Source organism: Myotis davidii, unplaced genomic scaffold (genome assembly GCF_000327345.1).
Source record: "Myotis davidii unplaced genomic scaffold, ASM32734v1 scaffold513, whole genome shotgun sequence".
Lineage (NCBI taxonomy): Eukaryota > Metazoa > Chordata > Mammalia > Chiroptera > Vespertilionidae > Myotis > Myotis davidii.
Genome location: NW_006284436.1, coordinates 465,919 through 482,587, shown reverse-complemented (window position 1 = coordinate 482,587; position 16,669 = coordinate 465,919). Strand labels below are relative to the sequence as shown.

The 16,669-nt window shown below is 57.7% G+C and overlaps 1 protein-coding gene across 5 annotated transcripts in view; it reads left to right on the top strand.

Annotated features, from left to right (window-relative positions):
* Window positions 1-6,529: 6,529 nt before the first annotated feature.
* The window catches only part of ZMIZ1 (zinc finger, MIZ-type containing 1), a 182,973-nt gene continuing 172,833 nt past the window's right edge, over window positions 6,530-16,669 (top strand). For all 5 annotated transcript variants that reach the window (XM_006754809.2, XM_015571944.1, XM_006754810.2 and 2 more), the window contains exon 1: window positions 6,530-6,662. The gene's annotated coding sequence lies outside the window, so the exon portion shown is untranslated. The remainder of the gene's footprint in view (window positions 6,663-16,669) is intronic.

The following is a 16,669-nucleotide window of genomic DNA, read 5'->3' as shown; positions in this document are numbered from 1 at the left end:
TGTACCCTTTTATGTAATGATGTTTACTTTGAATTTATATTAGTTCACACAAACACTCCATCCATGCTTTTGTTCCGGCCCTCCGGTCCAGTTTAAGAACCCATTGTGGCCCTCGAGTCAAAAAGTTTGCCCACCCCTGCCATAGACTGTGGGCAGACCCCGGGAGGTTACCCCTGTCCTGTAAGATCAGCCTGGTCTTACTGAGTCCACATGATGTGAAGACGTGGGCCCCCATCTCCCAGGCCTGGCTGGGGGCACACATATCCCCCTACCCACTGCACATTTGAGAAATCTCCTCAAACCAGGCAAAATAGAACAGCCTGATTCTCTAGTTCATAATGTCCAGGGGCTTGGGGCGGGGCTTCCATGCTATCTTTTCTACTCTGCAAATTTAATTCCTTCTGATTATTTCTTGACAGTCCCAGGCGTTGGTGGTAAACAACCGCTCTCCCCAGAATGTTTCCCTGTGACAGCAGCTTTCTCTGGCGAGGGTGCTATCAACACTTGGCAGGGCCTCTTCCCAGCTCCCTGCTCCTGCGAAGCTCGGGCTTCTGAAAGACGTTCAAGAATGTGGCGCTCTCCCTGTCTGTGGGGGAAGGGGCTGGGGCCGGCGTAGGCTGAGCCTCTTTGTTCCCCTCAGCAGCCAGCAGCTCAGCCTGGCCTCAGCCCGGCCTGGGAGCCTCAGATGGCCCCTGGTGGTGGATGGTCCCCAAGCAGAGGGCGGAGTGGGATCGGGTGTCCTCTGGCTCCCACAGCCCTGGGTTTTGGGTCCTTGGCACAGCTCAGGGCAGGAGGGAGCCCGACTCCCCAGGGCAGCTCTGCCAGGCCTGTCTGTGGCCAGGAGACCGGTGGTGTCCCAGCCCTGCAGCCTCCACGCTCTGCGTCACGCTGGCTTAGGTGTCCTGAGTCAGAGCCAGGAAATGGATCTGCTGTGCGGGGGTGGAGGTGCGGCTGCCCTGGCAGCTGGGGTGAACCCCAACCTCCTGCTTGTCCGCGTTGCAGGGGCGGGAGTCGAGGAGGCCGGCTTTGTGCATCCCTCCCCTGGCCTGGCCTGGCCTGGATTGGACCGGTGCTTCGAGGAGAGGCTGAGGTGACAGCTCCCTGCTCCATTTACTGTGCCCAAGCCCCTCACCCCACGGTCAGTGACTGACATTGGCAGGAAGGAGGCTGGGACACGGGCACAGCTAGGCTGCTGTGCCTTTGCTGGGGCTGGACCTGCACCCCTTTCCTGGGGCTGGACCTGCACCCCTTTCCTGGAATGCCGTCCAGGCGTGGCCTCTGGGCAAGAATTTACCCACGAATTGCCTCTTTGGTGAAACCTTCCCGGGCAGCCCCTCCTCCAGTGCAGCTGTCCCTTTCCTCCAGCCACCCCCTGTGGACTCCCATCAGGGCTCCTGTCACAGTGTTCCTGTTACAATGCGTGTAATCCCCTTTTCCTGCAGGGCCCCAGGGTTACCTGTGTGAGTGCTTAGGGTATGATGTCTCTGTGTATCCCGCATGCCTGATACATAGTAGACACTCAATAAAAGCCAACTGGATTTAATTAAGCGGGTTCCCCGAAGGCAGTGTTGGAGTATCACTTGCTAGTGTTCTGGTGACGAGGGGAGGCCCGCCTCCCTGCGCCACGGCCCCGCCAGAGCCCCTCCACAGCCTTAGTGGCCTGGGTAGTCCTGGGAGCTGCAGCGGCCCCCCCTTTCCATCCAGCCAGTGCCTTCCTTGCTGCGGGAGCCAGCTCCCCGGGTTGCCCGTGTGATCACTCTCCAGAAAACACCCCAGTGGAAACTGCATGAATGATTGATAAGAGCTGAGAGCTGTTTAATTTTTTCCCCCTGTTTAATGGCTATCAATAATTTAATACGCTCTCTGTATGTTTTTAAGAAATAGCACCCATTTTGCCGTCTCCGGTTTAGCGGGCTAAATGATTTAAGTGTTGGAAATGTGCTTGAGGATGGAAGTTGAGTGAGTCAGAGGAATCTGGAGGCCGGGTGGGGGAGGCGGGTACAGAGCCAGCCAGTATCTTGGCCTGGATGGGCGTGTGCGTGTGTGCGTGTGTGTGCGTGTGTGGTGGTACTTAATTTTGAAACAACTTGGGAGAGAAGTGAAATTAAGCCACAAAAGGCATTTTGTGAGTGTGTGTGTGTGTGTGTGTGTGTGTGTGTGTGTGAAGGTGGGCGGGAGGGAGGTGGGGGGGGCGGGTAAAAGCCAGTGCCTTTCTGCTAAGAGCAAGATAATTGCTTTTCCGGGTCTCACTGAGCAGCAGCTGAACAGCTGTCAGCTCACTCCCCTCACCCCCAATGCTGAGCTTTTCTGGATGATTCCGGGGGGCCAGGGTGAGGTCTAAGAAGGAGCTGCTGCTGGTACCACCATGGGCTGAGAACCCTCCTCCCTCTGACATCTTTGCCCCGTCTAAAGCGTTCCAATCATTTTTAATGATGCAGTTCGTTTGCTGCCTGTGTGTCTTCCAGATGGGGTGGGGGTAGTGTGGAGTGGGGTCTCAGAATCACTAATCTTGGGCCCCAGAGGGGCTCGGAAGGTCATCTGCCAGTGCTCCCCCAAACTTTCCAGATGCAAAGGATCACCTGGGAGGACTTATTAAAAATTTAAATTTCTGGGCTGTATTCCAGACCCACAGACTTCCATTCTCAGGGGAGAGGCCTGGGCAGCTGTAGGTTTAACAGGCAGCCCAGGTGATTCTTATCATCAGAAGAGTTGGGGAAATACAGAGGCCAGCTCCAGTTCTGGAGCCTGTAGAACCCACAGCGCCACATGGCTGATCCCATTGGCTTGCATGCCTCTGGGGATGGGGAGCTCATTACCTGAGACAGCATACCCACCTGTGGAAGGCTGGACCCAGCCAGCTGCCTTCCTGTGCCCTCCTCCACAGGGGAGACGGCCTCTCCTGGGTGATCTGTGCCTCCTTGTTGGGCAAAGAGCTTTCTTTCTTAGCAAGGGCTTGGAGTACCAGGGAAAATGCCCCAGGGTGAGCCCAGGCCTGGGGTGGGAGGCACTCCCCTTCCTGTCCAGGCTGGCTGTGCTGGCCTCCCCTAGTGGACGGCAGTGGGGCACACGAGCTTCCTGCTGGCAGGCAGCACAGCGGCAGTGAGGACCCCGAGGGAGGCAGAAAGGCTGCTGGGCCTCAGAGCTGCCTTGGGCCATGGGCCAGTCCTCCCACAGGATCGAGAGCCGTGTCTCAGATGGAGTGGGAGAACCGAGGCCACGGGGGGCTCCTCCAAGGTCACACATCCATCGAGGACAGAGCAGGAACTGAGCAGATGGGACAGGGGCCCTGAGAGGGGCATCCAGGACCGAGGCCCTGGTGCTGGGGGTCAGTTGAGATCCCCCCCAGTCGTATGAGAGCTGCCGGGGAGGGGTGGGGAGATGCCTCTGACCTTCTGGATGGGCGCTGATGGAGACGGAAGGGCTTCAGACAGCGATGCCCGTCTGCCTGCCTGGCATCTCAGCTCTCCTTTGCTTGGCCTGGCCGCCTGCTTTGTGTCGGCAGCGCTGACTGCACGTCAGGCTCGCTGTTTGATTTGAGTAGACAATGACGGAGGAAAGGAGTGGTACGCATCTCACAGTGTCGTTGTCCACTGTACAGCAGAGGCCCCCGAAGTCCTCCCCACTCTGGGGTCCTCTTTGGAACCCCAAATTCATTCCCGCCCCCGATCTATTTGGGAGAAGCCCAGGTCCAGGAAAGTGCTGGCCTACTAATGAGACTTGTAATGGCCAGACCCCTCCCCCTCACCGCCCCCCAAGTCTGCTCTGATCATCACAGCATCACTGGAGGGGGTTTCAACCCCGGGGGAAGAGGAAACGGGGTGCCTGTCCCTGACCGGGCCCCTGTTTGGAGAGCCGCAAGAGCTGGGGAGACAGAAGGGAAAGACTTAACTCCACACTCAGGAAGACCCAGGCCAGGAAGAGAGAGAGAGCCGTGTGAGTATGGACACCTGGGCAAGGCCTGAGGAGCTCAGGGAAGGCTGCCAGGAGGAGGTGCCACCTGCCCTCAGGCTTGAAGCACATGGGAAGGGGAAGGGCACCCCAGTGCAGAGGTGTGAGGCAGCGCTGTGAGTGTGCAGAGAGGAGAGGTGGCGCAGGCAGGCCAGGGCGGGCTGGATCTGGTACACTGGGCGGGCAGAGAGCCCCAGAGGTTGGGTGGTTTTTAGCTTCTATTGAAGTATTCCATCCGTTCAGAAAAGTGTGCATGTCCTAAAGGTACCTTGACAAATTGTCGTGAAATGAGCACACTCGTATCTGCCACACTTCGAGAAAAAGCATTCCAGACCCCCGCGACCCCCTTACGTGCTCCCCTCCAGTCACTGCTGTCCCCCCTAGGATGAGGACTGTCCTCTCCTCACTCCCACCGCTGCTGTCAGTTATCTGCTGCTGCCCACACCACCCGGAGCTCGGTGAAATGGAGAACTGCCACTGACCAGGTCTCGGGAGCTGTGGTTTGCCTGGGCGTCCTCTGCTGCTTTCCCTTGCGCTCGAGTCACCCCCGTCACCTGAAGGGCTGGCTGGACCGGAAGGTGGAAGGAGGCCTTAGTCACGTCTGGCAGTTGGTGCTGGCTGTTGGCTGGGCGGCCTCAGTTCTCCTCGGCCCCCCAGGAAGGCGGGCTGGACTGGCTTCCTGCCAGGGCCAGGCAGGGTTCCCAGAGGGTCGAGGCCAGGAGCAGCAGGGTCTCATGAGACCTAGTCTCCCTGAGCCACAAAATGCCACTTTCATCAAATCCTACTGGTCAAAACGCGGCGGAGGCCAGCCCCGATTCACGGTGACAAACAGACTCCACCTCCGGATAAGAGGCGCCGCAAAGGGTCCGGGGCCGCACTGGGTCCACCTCACGCACAGGGGAGTCCTCGTGCCTGTCTGTGGCCTTTATCTAAATGGACCCCTTAAACGTGTTCTCCACGGTGTCTGGGTTTTCCGGTCAACGTTAGGTTCATAAGATTGATCTCCCTTGTTGGATCGAGTTGCAGGTCGCTCATTGCTGTGTGGTGTTCCGTCCCCTGAATAGTCAGTGTATCTGTTCCATAGCTGACGGTTATTTGGGAAGTTCTCATTTGGGGGCCATTATGAAGACTCTGCTGGGAACATACCAGCACATGTGTTTTGGTGACCACATGCTCATGTGTCTGTGGCAGTGGGAATGCTGAGCCACTGATAGACCACAGGCTAGGAGATAGGCTCAAACTGTTAACCGTGGTGGTGAGCTGTGTGTGCCCCACCAGCAGCATTTGGAAGGTCTGGGAAGGCTTTGTGGAGGGGAGTGAGGAGGTTGGGGGAGGGGTTAGAAAAGCCCCCAAGCCGAGGATGGGTGGAGGATATCTCTGACCTGGTGCTCCCTGTCAGGTCTGCTCTCGGCCCTCCCCTAGCCTCGGGCCTCCACGCTCAGACCAGATGGCACTTTTCTGAGTGGGGCCTTACCTACTGTACTTTTTCCCACCCCAGTGTGCTCCCAGGCCCTCTCTCTTTTCTCAGAAGCCGCCTTCCATGGCTGGCCTGATCCACCCACAGTCAGCAAAGCTAGGTGCCCGCGGGAGCTGATGCGTGAGGACCAGGAAGGGGGGAATCCCCATAGCGGCCTCCGTCTGTCACAGATGTGGGCAGTGGGCAAAGCCAGGAGACGGGTTCTGCTTCCAACCTTGCGCTCCCCAGCTGCGGGATTCTGGGAGGGGATCCCCTAGCAGGGCCTCAGTTTCCCCATTTGTAAAATGATGGACAAGGCTGCCCACCTCACCAAGTCTTCCTCTCACCCACCTGAGCCCTGAATTCCAGAATCTAAGGAGGAATGGTGTCAGGCCCTTGGGAAGCTCAGCAGGCTTCCTGATTTCAGGGCACATGTCAGATGCCTGGTTTTGTTCAGCTTGTTCACTGAATACCTTTGCTGCACCATTTATCAGTCACTCACTCACTCACTCACTCACTCATTCATTCATTCATTCATCCATAACCTCAAGCAGTTTACTCGGCCTTGTCTGCTTCAGGGAACAGAGAGAAGAGCCAGACTTTATTTCTGATGTCCAGCACTTTGCCCAGGGAGGAGACCGACCTGTAGAAAGCTGGAGGGGACATGGCCAGCGAGACCCAAGGCCACTGGGGGATGCACAAGGAAAAGGGGGTTCCACAAAGGCAGCTGAGTCTCCAAGGCCAGGGGCTTTGAAAGACAGGAAAGTGGGGCACAGGCTCCAGGCAGAGAACCCAGCACGTCCCAGCTAGCTTCGCTGCTGCTTGGGGTACAGGCTACGTAGGGGTTGACCTCGCTGCTGGGCTGGTTCTGAGCTTCTAACACAACCAACCAGAGGCAGCAGGGGCAGTAGGGCCCTCAGACCAGATGGCACTGGTTCAGGAGATGGGCCTTCATTGGGGTGTTGGGGAGCAACATCCAGTTTCTAGGGTGGTTGCACTTGTGTGGCCAGCTCAGCCTTCCAGGAGATGTCCAGAGGGGTCTGGACAGGCGAGACCTAGAGGTCACTGAAGAGGGGGAGAGGGGGGTGTGAGCCGCCCCCATGGTAAGACTTGGAGCTCACTGTGCCCTCTTCTGCCTCCGCAGGATTCAGCTGTGCTCGGCCAGGTTGGACTGCTGGACCCCTGCCTCCTTACCCCTCTCCTTTTCCTGACACTCTCAGCAGCCTCAAGTGCTGGTCGTGAGCAGAGGCCTTAGCAGGTAAGTGGCATGGGCTGGGCCTTCACACTGTGTCTGCTGGTGGGGCCCTACTGAGCGGCTGGTGCTATTTCAGGCCTGGAAACCCAAGAGCGAGGCTGTCACCACTGAGGAAATAGGGAAGGGGCTTACTTCGGAGTATGGGAGTATGGAATCCAGGAAGGCTTCTTGGAGGAGGTGGAGCAGGTTATGATCCAGAATGTCTCTGAGAGGGCTGAGATTTTCATGAGGAAGAAGGTGATTTGGATGGCCTAGTTAGACATGGGCCCTCTATGGCCTCAGCTTCCTCATCTGGAACCAGGAGCAGTCACTGTCTTCCCCCACCTCCTGGACAGGGTGTGGGTGAGGATTAGGGACCACCAGTGCCCAGTGCCGAGGTAGTTCCTGGACTCCAGGGCTCCAGCAGGTTGGGACTGTTACTTATACGAGAAGGAAGCGGGTGGGGGATTTGTGGGTATTGTGGGGGGATGTTCATGGGTCCCTGCTCCTCATCCCCTGGGGACTCCATCCTAGCTCCCTGGAGCCTGGGTGCCCTCTGAGTCTGGGGCACAGCCAGCTGGCAGGTCTGTGTCATCCATCTGCACGTCCCCTGTTGGTTCCTGAGGAGTTGGGGTCTGTGGCACCAGATTCATTATCTCAACCACACTAGAGTCCCTGTGGGGAGCCTGGCACATTACCTGCATGAGCTCACTAAATCTCCCTAAGAATCCTGAGAGGGAGGCCTCACCAGTTTCCAGATGAGGAAACCGAGGTACGGGCAGGTTGGTGAGGTCCTCAGGGCCACCTGCTCACTCGTGTGGGAGCTGAGCGCCTGTCCCGGTCATTGGAGGCCAGGATTTGTGCTCTTTTCTTCACGGTGCTCCCTTCAGGGGTAGGTCACGTCATGATGAGGAAACAGATGAGGAAACTGAGGCTCTTAGTGGTTGGGCCTCAAAGCCAGGAAGTGGCAGCTGCACCCCAGATTCAAGACTTCCTTTTCCCTTCCTTCTCTTGTCCCAGTAGGGCCTTCCAAGTTATCTGGCTTTTAGCCTGACCCAGAATGCCACAGGCAAAAGTGTCAATTTTTTTGCAAAAAAAAGGTAGGTTGTTCTCTGGGATCCACTACCTACGCAAAATCTAGTAACTTCCTCTTTGAAACCCCTTTGCAAATGTCCTTAGTGTGGTCCTCAGAAACCTGGCCAGCAGGAACCTCTAGGGTGCCCAGTGCAAATTAGTAGCTGGTTCTGATTCTAGGAGCTTCTGGTGGCCACTGGTGAGGTGAGGGGAAAGGGCCAGTGAATGAACTTTCACTTCTCTGGGACTTCACAAGAGTCAGGCTGTCCACTTGGTCTTCCTTTTCCTTCCATTTCAACCCAGCAAATGTCTCCTCGCCTCCCAGTGCCCCTGACCTGCCTCCTCCTGGAGCTCCTTCGCAGAGGGGCTGCAGGTCCACCCTCACTGAAGCCCCAGTGCGCGTGGAAGACTGGCTTTTCCCCGGGTGAGGAGCTCCGCCCCTGGCCCAGGAGGGGCCCCTGGGGTGCCTGGGTGCTGCAGAGGGCCCGGTGGAGCCAGCGGCCTGGCCAGCTGGAGCAGACAAGCCCCGGCCGGCGGACTGCGGCCAGGTGTGTGTGGCTCCTAGTCCCACCCAGGCAGGGGAGAGAGGGCCCCAGCCGGTCTGAGCCGTAACAACCGCCAAGGCTGGACATAGGGAAAGGGTATCTCGTGGAGGGCATGACACTGTCCCATGTGGCTGGCATAGAAAAGACGCTCAAAACCCCTTTGGTGGGTGAGGTAGAGGGCACTGACGTGACCCGGGGGTCCACTCTGGGCCTCGGGTTGGGGTTTCCAGCTCTGCCACTCCTCTCTGCGTGGCTCCAGATTAGTGGCTCACCCTCTCTGTGCCTCATTTCCTCTTCTGGGAAGGAGGACAGAGAACCTACCTCACTGAGCGATGAGGAATTCAGTGAAGGAAGCCCATCAATCCTTAGCCTGGACCGTGGTTAGTGCTGCACGAAAAGGGGCCGATGTTGAGCCCGCGGACGGAGGTGAGTGAGGGAGCTGGCCCCGAGGGCTGTGCCGCACAGGGCAGTGACGTGGTTGGATTGTCATTTTAAAAAGGACGGAGGGGACCGCCGGGATTGGGGTTAGGCCAGATTTGGGTTTCATCTGAGGCAATCCCAAACAGCTGTTGATTAGAGCTCTGTGGGCTGGACCTACGGTGGCCTCCAGCCCCTGGTTCATGGCTTCAAGCTGCCAGCATGTGCCATCAGCTGTCAGTCAGCAGACTTCCAGGGTTACAGGGGTGCAGGGCAGGTTCGGGCTGGCTGCAAAGACCTTGAATGTCAAACCCAGCTCACAGCAGGCCTGGCTATGCAGAGCTGAGTTCCCAGGGTCCCCATGTGGCATGCCTGTCAGTCTTTGGCACCAGCTGAGAATGCACCCCCCTCCCCCACTACCCCCGCCTGGAATCTGTTGCCTGAAGTCCAGGCCCCTCCACCCCCAGCCTTTGCAGCCTGCCCTGACCCTGAAACCCCTGCCCCACCCTGGTGCTGCATATAGTCTACAGCCCCCTGGTCACTCCTGCCTGAGGTAGAACACTCCCTGGGGGAGCCGAATGGGGCTGCTGTCCTGGCAGACCCTCTGAGCATGTCTTTCAAGCCTCAGTCCTGCTGCAGGCCTGTCTTGTGATCTTGGACAAGTCACTGCCTCTCTCTGAGCAGTTGTTCATTGAACTGTAAAACCAGCGGGCTGGGACAGGGTAGCGGTCACCAACTACAGTGATCTCCACAACTCAGTGAAGCTTGGGAGCCTCCCCCCACGCAGCTGAGGAAGCTCCAAGCACAGAGAGGTTAAGAAATATACAGGGTCACAGAGCTGTTGGTGCAGCTGGGATTCAGCCCAGCTTCACCTGACACCATTACACGCTTTTCCCCCCACTACATCAAACTGGTACCTACCCAAGTTTGCTGGGTGATCCATTCACTTCATCAGCCAGAGCAGTGGTTCTCAACCTGTGGGTCACGAACAATGAAAATACATCGTGCATATCAGATATTTACATTATGATTCATAACAGTAGCAAAATTACAGTTATGAAGTAGCAACGAAATAATTTTATGGTTGGGGGGACACCACAACATGAGGAACTGTATTAAAGGGTCGCAGCATTAGGAAGGTTGAGAACTACTGAGCCAGAGTGTGTTATGCTAGACACTGGCATCCAAACGTAAACCTGCATTTGAGGAACTGGGGGAACACAGCCCCAGGCTCAGGCAAAGGTCAGAGTCTCCAGGGTAGAGCCTGTTAGGTGGATGCCATCAGTGGATGAAGGCAGTATAGGAGCTGAGAGGATCAGCTCTTCCCTGATGCTGGAGGAGGCAAGCAGGGGAGACTGCCTGGAAGAGGGGGCTGGATCCCTACACAGTAGAGTGGAGGTGAAGGGTCTTCCTAAGGTCTCTGCACAAAAGGAGGCTCTAGAGCAGCGGCAGCTCCTCTGTGAAGGCTGGGAGGAGAGAGCTGGACTCTGCCCAAGAGCTGGGGCTCATAGCTCACCCAGAGACTGTGGAGGAGCAGGGCTGGTGGCTTATCTACTCTAGCTGGCCGAGGCCCTTTCCAGCACCCTGCCTCTTCTGGGGTCTCTCCGGGACCAGAGGCTGGAGATTTTTATCAGAGGAAAAGCCAGACTTCTAAAATGCTGACATATGAAGCTGCCCAGGGTGGAGCCCAGGTGCCACCCTCTATTGCCACTGTGTGCTCCTGTTTGATATCGGCCTGACCCCAGACTCGGGCTGGGGTTGGAAGGGAGACATGGATGAATCTGTTCAGTGACGTAATGGGGACAGAGAGGCCCAGAAACCAGCTCAGGGTCATACGGCATCATCACAGCAGGTGCAGGAGGCGAGCAGGCCAAGCAGGAGGCATCCTTCCCAGGGCTGAGACTCCCCACCCTGGCTCCCACAGGTCCAAGGGGCTCCTTGCAGATTGTATGTGTTCACCTGTGTAGGTGTGCATGGCTGCATGTGCACTCGAGGGACCCCTTACCTTGGCCGCCCGAGGGGCTTTCCAAGGACAAGTCGGACTGGGAGGGTTGGCAAACTACACCTTGAAGGGTTCCTTTGGCGTTACTCATGGCGGCCGATGCTTCCCTCCCACTGGTGTTTGCTCACCAGACTCAACTGAGCTCTGGAGTTTGAGGACAGCCACGCCCCTGCCCTGGGTCCCAGGTCCAAAGCCTCTGTGACCTTGCAGGGAGGGAGCAGACACTGGGTGGGGCTGCAAGGGCGGCATCTTTATTTGAATCATCGCATCCTGGCCGCCTTCGGGAGTCTTTAGAAATTATCTGGCCCAACCCCTCTGAGCCTCAGATGGGGAAACGGAGGTTCAGAGATAGGAGGGTGCATCCCAGTGCCTCCCAGCGTGGTGCTCCCAGGCTTTCAGCTGACCTCACTGCTCCAATGCAGGGGATGCATGGTGAGTGTAGCCGCTGCAGGGAAGTGACCTAGCCTTGGGGCACCCGTTTGCAGAAAGGCAGGACTGACCCCAGAGGGGCAGGGACCTGGGAAAGCAGGCCTGAGAGAGACGCAGGGCCCTCAGGCCTGGCTCTGTTTGTCCTGGTTTGTATTCCACCTCCTGTAATCACCACCTCCTGCTGAGCCTGCCACCATTAGGGCTCCTCCTCCCATCTGTTTACCCTGGGAGCCAAGAGGCCTGGAGGTTCCCGGCCTGAGGCCACCGCAGAGAGAATGCTCTGGAGTCAGGGCCCATTGGAAAGCTGACAAGATGCAAGGGGGTGAGGAAGAAAAGTGGACTTGGGGAAGGGGGCCATCCATATTCCTGGTCAGTCCCTTCACCGTGCCCAGCGGCTGCCCCGCGGCCTGAGTCTGGGAGGCTGCTGGATCTTTGGTAGCAGGGACTAGTGGCCTGGTGCTTTGAGTGACTAGAGCGCAGGGAGGACTTTCTGGAGTAGGTGGGCCTTCAGCTGGGCCCTGAAGAATGAACGTGACTGTAAACTGAAAACATTCCACTCAAAGGGACCATCTGGGCATACTTGGGGCAAATCAGTGGGGCTGAGACTGGGCCGTGGAGGAATGAGGCTGGAGATGCCCCCTAGAGGCCAGATGGCAGAAGGAGGAGGAAGTATTTTGTACTTTGCTTCTGACTTGCTAAATGTCCCTGAGCTGATCACTGACCCACTTCTGTGCCTCAGTTTCCCTTGGATCTCCCTGGGGCTTCAGGCACCTGGGAGCCACAGCGAGGCAGTGCTTCGGTGGAAGGTCAGCCTTCGGGGAGGGCTTGAGCGGGCACCAGGATCCTGGGCTTTTTTCCTTCCGCCAGAGCTGGACAGCTGGCCCAGACACTGCTGCTAGACCCAGGGCATCTCTGGCTGGGAGAGTTGCCCTCAAACTTGGGAGGGCTGCCAGGAGTCTCCCCAATAAAGATAAAGGGAATATCAGCCCCCTGGCGCAGACCCACCTATGGGCTAAGAAACTTAGCGCTGAGAGGTAGGCTTCCCCTCTCCTTCCTGCTTCTGGGGAAGAGGGGGAGTAGGTGGCCCTCCCCAGGGCTTAGCGCCCAATCGAGAGGAGGTGACCCTTTGAGCCCTTCTTGCTGTGTCAGGCCTGTGATCTGCTGTGGGCCTAGGGTGCCTGGCGCCCCTCTGGGTGCGGGCCCTCCCATGGCTCTGGGCTCAGCCCAGGTTGTATTTGCAGCAGCCTCTCTGTCACCCTCTCCTGTCAGGAGAGTGGCAGCCACAGGCTCTTGGATTCCCACTCCCCAGGATTGCGCAAATCCTCCCAGCAGTCAGCTCAGGCCCGTCCCCCACTTGGGAAGCCCGGACCTCTTTTCTGGAATAATACTGCAACCTCACCACAGCAAGGAGGGCACGCCGCCCTCAGGCTGAGCCTCTTCGTGACCCCAGCTCCTGTCACGACCCTCATAATATCCGGTGGGCTTAGCAGGAGCCCATTTTCCAGAGGAGGAAAGTAGAGTCTGAGAAGACACATGGGACTTGCCCAGAGACACTCACCAAGCCAGGACTCAAGCCCAAGGACTCCAGGTCGTGGATCCAGCTCCTTCTGAGACTGAGCGACTGTGTCTTGCTCAGGCCCCCAGACAGGGGGCGGGGAGTGGGGGGCAAGGCCTGGCAAGAGGAGGTGGAGGGAGAGCTTTAGGGGGTCGAGGAGCTGGAGGCAGAGGGCCAAGTCACTGTCTCTGCCCCTTGGCTCCAGCCACTTTCATTAGCTGGGCCTGCCAGTGGCACTGACATTTACCTGGTGAGGGGGGGAGGGCCTCCTCCCTCTTGACTCTAGATGCTAAAAATAACTGGGCCCAGCTTCCTGGGGCCCCTGCCCAGCCCGCGCCTGCTGGCCCCGGCCACCTTTTCCTGGGTGCTGGAAGCGGGTTGCTTTTGAGCATGTCGTTCCTGTGCTGGGGACTTCCTAGGAGTTGGGACAGCAGTGGCATTGCATGCTCAACTCCTGAGACTGAAGAGGGGTCCGTGCAAGCCCACCTGCTCCCCAGGGCTCCTGCCTGAACACTGGCACCCATCCTCTTTTCTCCCTGGGTGGCAGTACCCTGCCGGGCTGGACACCCCACCCAGGGTGCTTGGACCCCCCCTTCGTTGAGCTGCTGGAGTTTTTCCTGGGTTACGGGGACTCTAAGGGGAGGGGAGACTGTAGCTCGCCCCCTCAGAGTTATCTAGCACTCACCTTGAGTCCTGTACGGTGCCCCACACAAGTGTATAGTCGTGGCCCCTGTCCTCACGCTGGGTGTCATCCTGTCACACGAGCTGCGCGGAGGAGCCGGGTTTGGGGGCTGGATACGTTTAAATCCCGCTGTGCGACCTTAGCCTCCGTATTCTCATCTCTGAGGAGAGCAGCTTGACCTTGGAGTGTTATTGCAGGAGTGAAATGAAGTCATGTGCAGAAACAGCCAGATCCAAAGAGCTGGGCCCTCGGGGCAGTAGGAGGCCCAGTGCCTCTGGGGCTTGCCTTTCTCTTGCTGGGCAAATAGGCCTGAAAACCTAATACATTTGGTTGATGTGTTTGAACCAGGAGGGCAAGGTCTGCCCATTCCCTGCACCTTCAGAGTAGCCTGCGACCCCTGCCGCCCTGTGTTTGTCCAGTTCTTGCCCTGGGTCAGTGTGACCTGAACTGTGTTGACATTGGCCTACCTGCCCCTGGCTGTGGGGTTAGCCCAGGAGAAATAGAGATAGTTTCCTGAACTCGCCCACTCTGAGAACTGGGGCCAGCGGGTCAGCCCCTCCACACCCCGTCTGAAAGTTTCCCATCTGAAAGTGGGATCATTAGTGGCCCGTACCCCATAAGCATTGTGAGAGTAAATTAGGAACGTACATACTGTGCTTGGAAGGGGGTCTCCCACAGGGTGAGCACTTGGGGTGAGTTAGCCGGTCCTGCAGCAACAGTAGCAGACGGTGGCAGGAACAGTGGCCACCTGCCATTTGTTGACTGTATTAGTGTCAGATGCTAAGCCCTTTACATACATTATTTAATCTTCATGGCAACCGTATGAAAGGCCCTCCTATAAGCTCTGTGTTCCAGATGAGAGAACCGAGGCACAGAGAGGGCACCCAGTCTGAAAGTGGTACAACTGAAAACCTATCTCAGAGCCCTGCCAGGTGACCAGCCGTCTGGGTTTGCCTGGGCCCATCCGGTCTCAGAGCTGAAGGTTCCACATCCTGGAGATCTCTCTGTTCCAGGCCCACCAGAGGGCCTAAGCCCACTGAACCTGGCCCCATCCTTGGCCACAGGGCTGGCTGCTGCATTCTGGGCTGGGCCCCCTCCTGTACCTCCTAGATCCCTCCTCCAGCTCCATCACCCTCGCCAGCTGGAGGGCATGGGTCATGTCCAGTGCGTCCTGGGCTGCGCTCACCAGTCCTCAGTCTTGCCATGTGCACCGAGAGCTTTGGCACCTCTGCTCCCTGCCTTCTAGAGATGCTGGACAGTCCTTAAAGGAGAGAAGGCGGACTGAGCCCCGCCTCCAGCCCTCTGGGCAGCCTGGAGAGGTTGTACTGGCCCTTCCCGTGCATTGATGGAGAGCACCGCTGACAAAGGAGAAAGGTCAGCAGGGGGACAGAGCGGACTTGGTGGCGGCCTGCTAGCCAGCAGTGCCCTCCCCCCGCCAGGGGCAGGGCTTTCTTGGGGAGGGGCCCAGTGCTCCTTGGGGCCCTGGTCAATCCATATTGACTCACACAGGTGCGGAGTCAGGGAAGCGGCTGGGGAGATGCCTGAGTCGCCCTTGACACCTCTGTCTCCCTCACCCCCGCACCTGACAGTTGGTTTGACACCTTAACCATCTCTGGCTCTGTGTGCCACTTAGCGCCCATATCCTCTCCTGGCATTCAGGTCTCACCATCTTCTTGTCTCTCAATGACTGAACCCTCCCCAGCCTTCCCTCTCATCAGGAATAAAGTACAGACTCGGAGGCTGGCATTAAGGCCCTCTTAGCTCAATGAGGCAGCCCAAAGCTGCCAGTCCTTCCTCGGGCTGCAGTCTGCCACCGCCACCCTCAGACGAGGTCTGAGCCTTCCTGGCCCTCTCTCTGTGCCTGGGCGTCTTCTCTCCAGACCTGCCTTTCCAGAGCCTAGCTCATAGCTTTTCTCCCCAGGGGCAGAGGGGGCAGATGGAAGAGGTCACATGTGAGGTTGCAGTGTATGTACCCTGAGTGCCCGCCCAGCTTGTCCCGTGTGCCAGCCTCACCCAGGCTGCAGCGCTGAGCCCACTGTGACCAGGAGACCAGCCTGATGCATGGACCACTCCATGCCGTTCCTCAGACTTCGCCTTGAACTGTCCGGTGCATCTCATGCCTCGGCTCCTGGAGGGGAGGGCAGGAGCCATCTGTCTCCCCAACTCACAGGAGGCCAAGCCCCCATCCAGGCAGGATATGCAGTGGTTAGTGCACAGGCGCTGGGGTCTCATCCCAGCTTCATCCCTTACTAGCTGTGTGACCTCAGGCAGTCACCGAACGTCTCTGAGCCTCAGTGGTGGTTTGTGAAATGTGGGTAACAATAGTCCTCGGCCACAGGATGCTGAGATTCTATGAAATAACACCTGGTAAGTGTTCCCAGGGTCCTGGGACATTTGAGGATTAAAAAGTCAGCTCTCATCATCATCGTTGTCGTCATTATCAGCGCAGGCAGGTCCCCTATCCAAGAAGTGAGGGCCCTCCTGCAAGTGGGTGTCTCCTGGATATTGGGACCCCCCCACTGTCCCTCTGTGTCCTTCGCCCTTGACACCTCTGTCTCCCTCACCCCCACACCTGACAGTTGGTTTGACACCTTAACCATCTCTGGCTCTGTGTGCCACTTAGCGCCCATATCCTCTCCTGGCATTCAGGTCTCACCATCTTCTTACCTCTCAATGACTGAATCCTCCCCCACATTTCCTAAAACCCCAGGAAGACCAGCCGTCCTGGCCTCCTGTTGTCACCTGCCTTACCCTGCGGCCCCACGGATGCCTTTGGGTCTGGGGCCAGGATTCACTATGTTTCTCCGGCCTCTCACAAATGCCTAGAGAACAGTCAGACAGCAGGTGCCTAAGGAGAGTTGGGTTGAAGCGATGTTCACCAAGCCCAAGTCCCTTCCGAGAACAACACAGCAGTGACTGGCCGGGCCTGTGGGCTCATCTGAAGGCCGTTGAGGGGCATTTCTGAAGCCAGGCCTGAGCCACCTTGCACCCGGTCACAGCACGTGTCCACTCTGGCCTCCTGGATTCAGGGGTTTGGGGTGGGGGGAGCAGCGCTGGGTTGGGCCTCTCTGGAGGAAGGTGTTTCAAGGCTGCTCCCTCTCAGGGCCTCTGAGCTGTCGCTCCTCGTTTTGTTTGACCCGGCCCTTTCCCCACCCCCACCGTTCTCTGTTAAATTGTGTTATTATATTTAAACAAATCAATTCCATTGCAGAGTTTTTCCTGTCCTAATGATGAGTTTGCAGCACAAATGCCATTGATTTCTCACAGCCCTGAAAACCAGTTGATGAATAGCACCGGGCTTGTCTTTGGAGAGGCACTTAGAGCGGT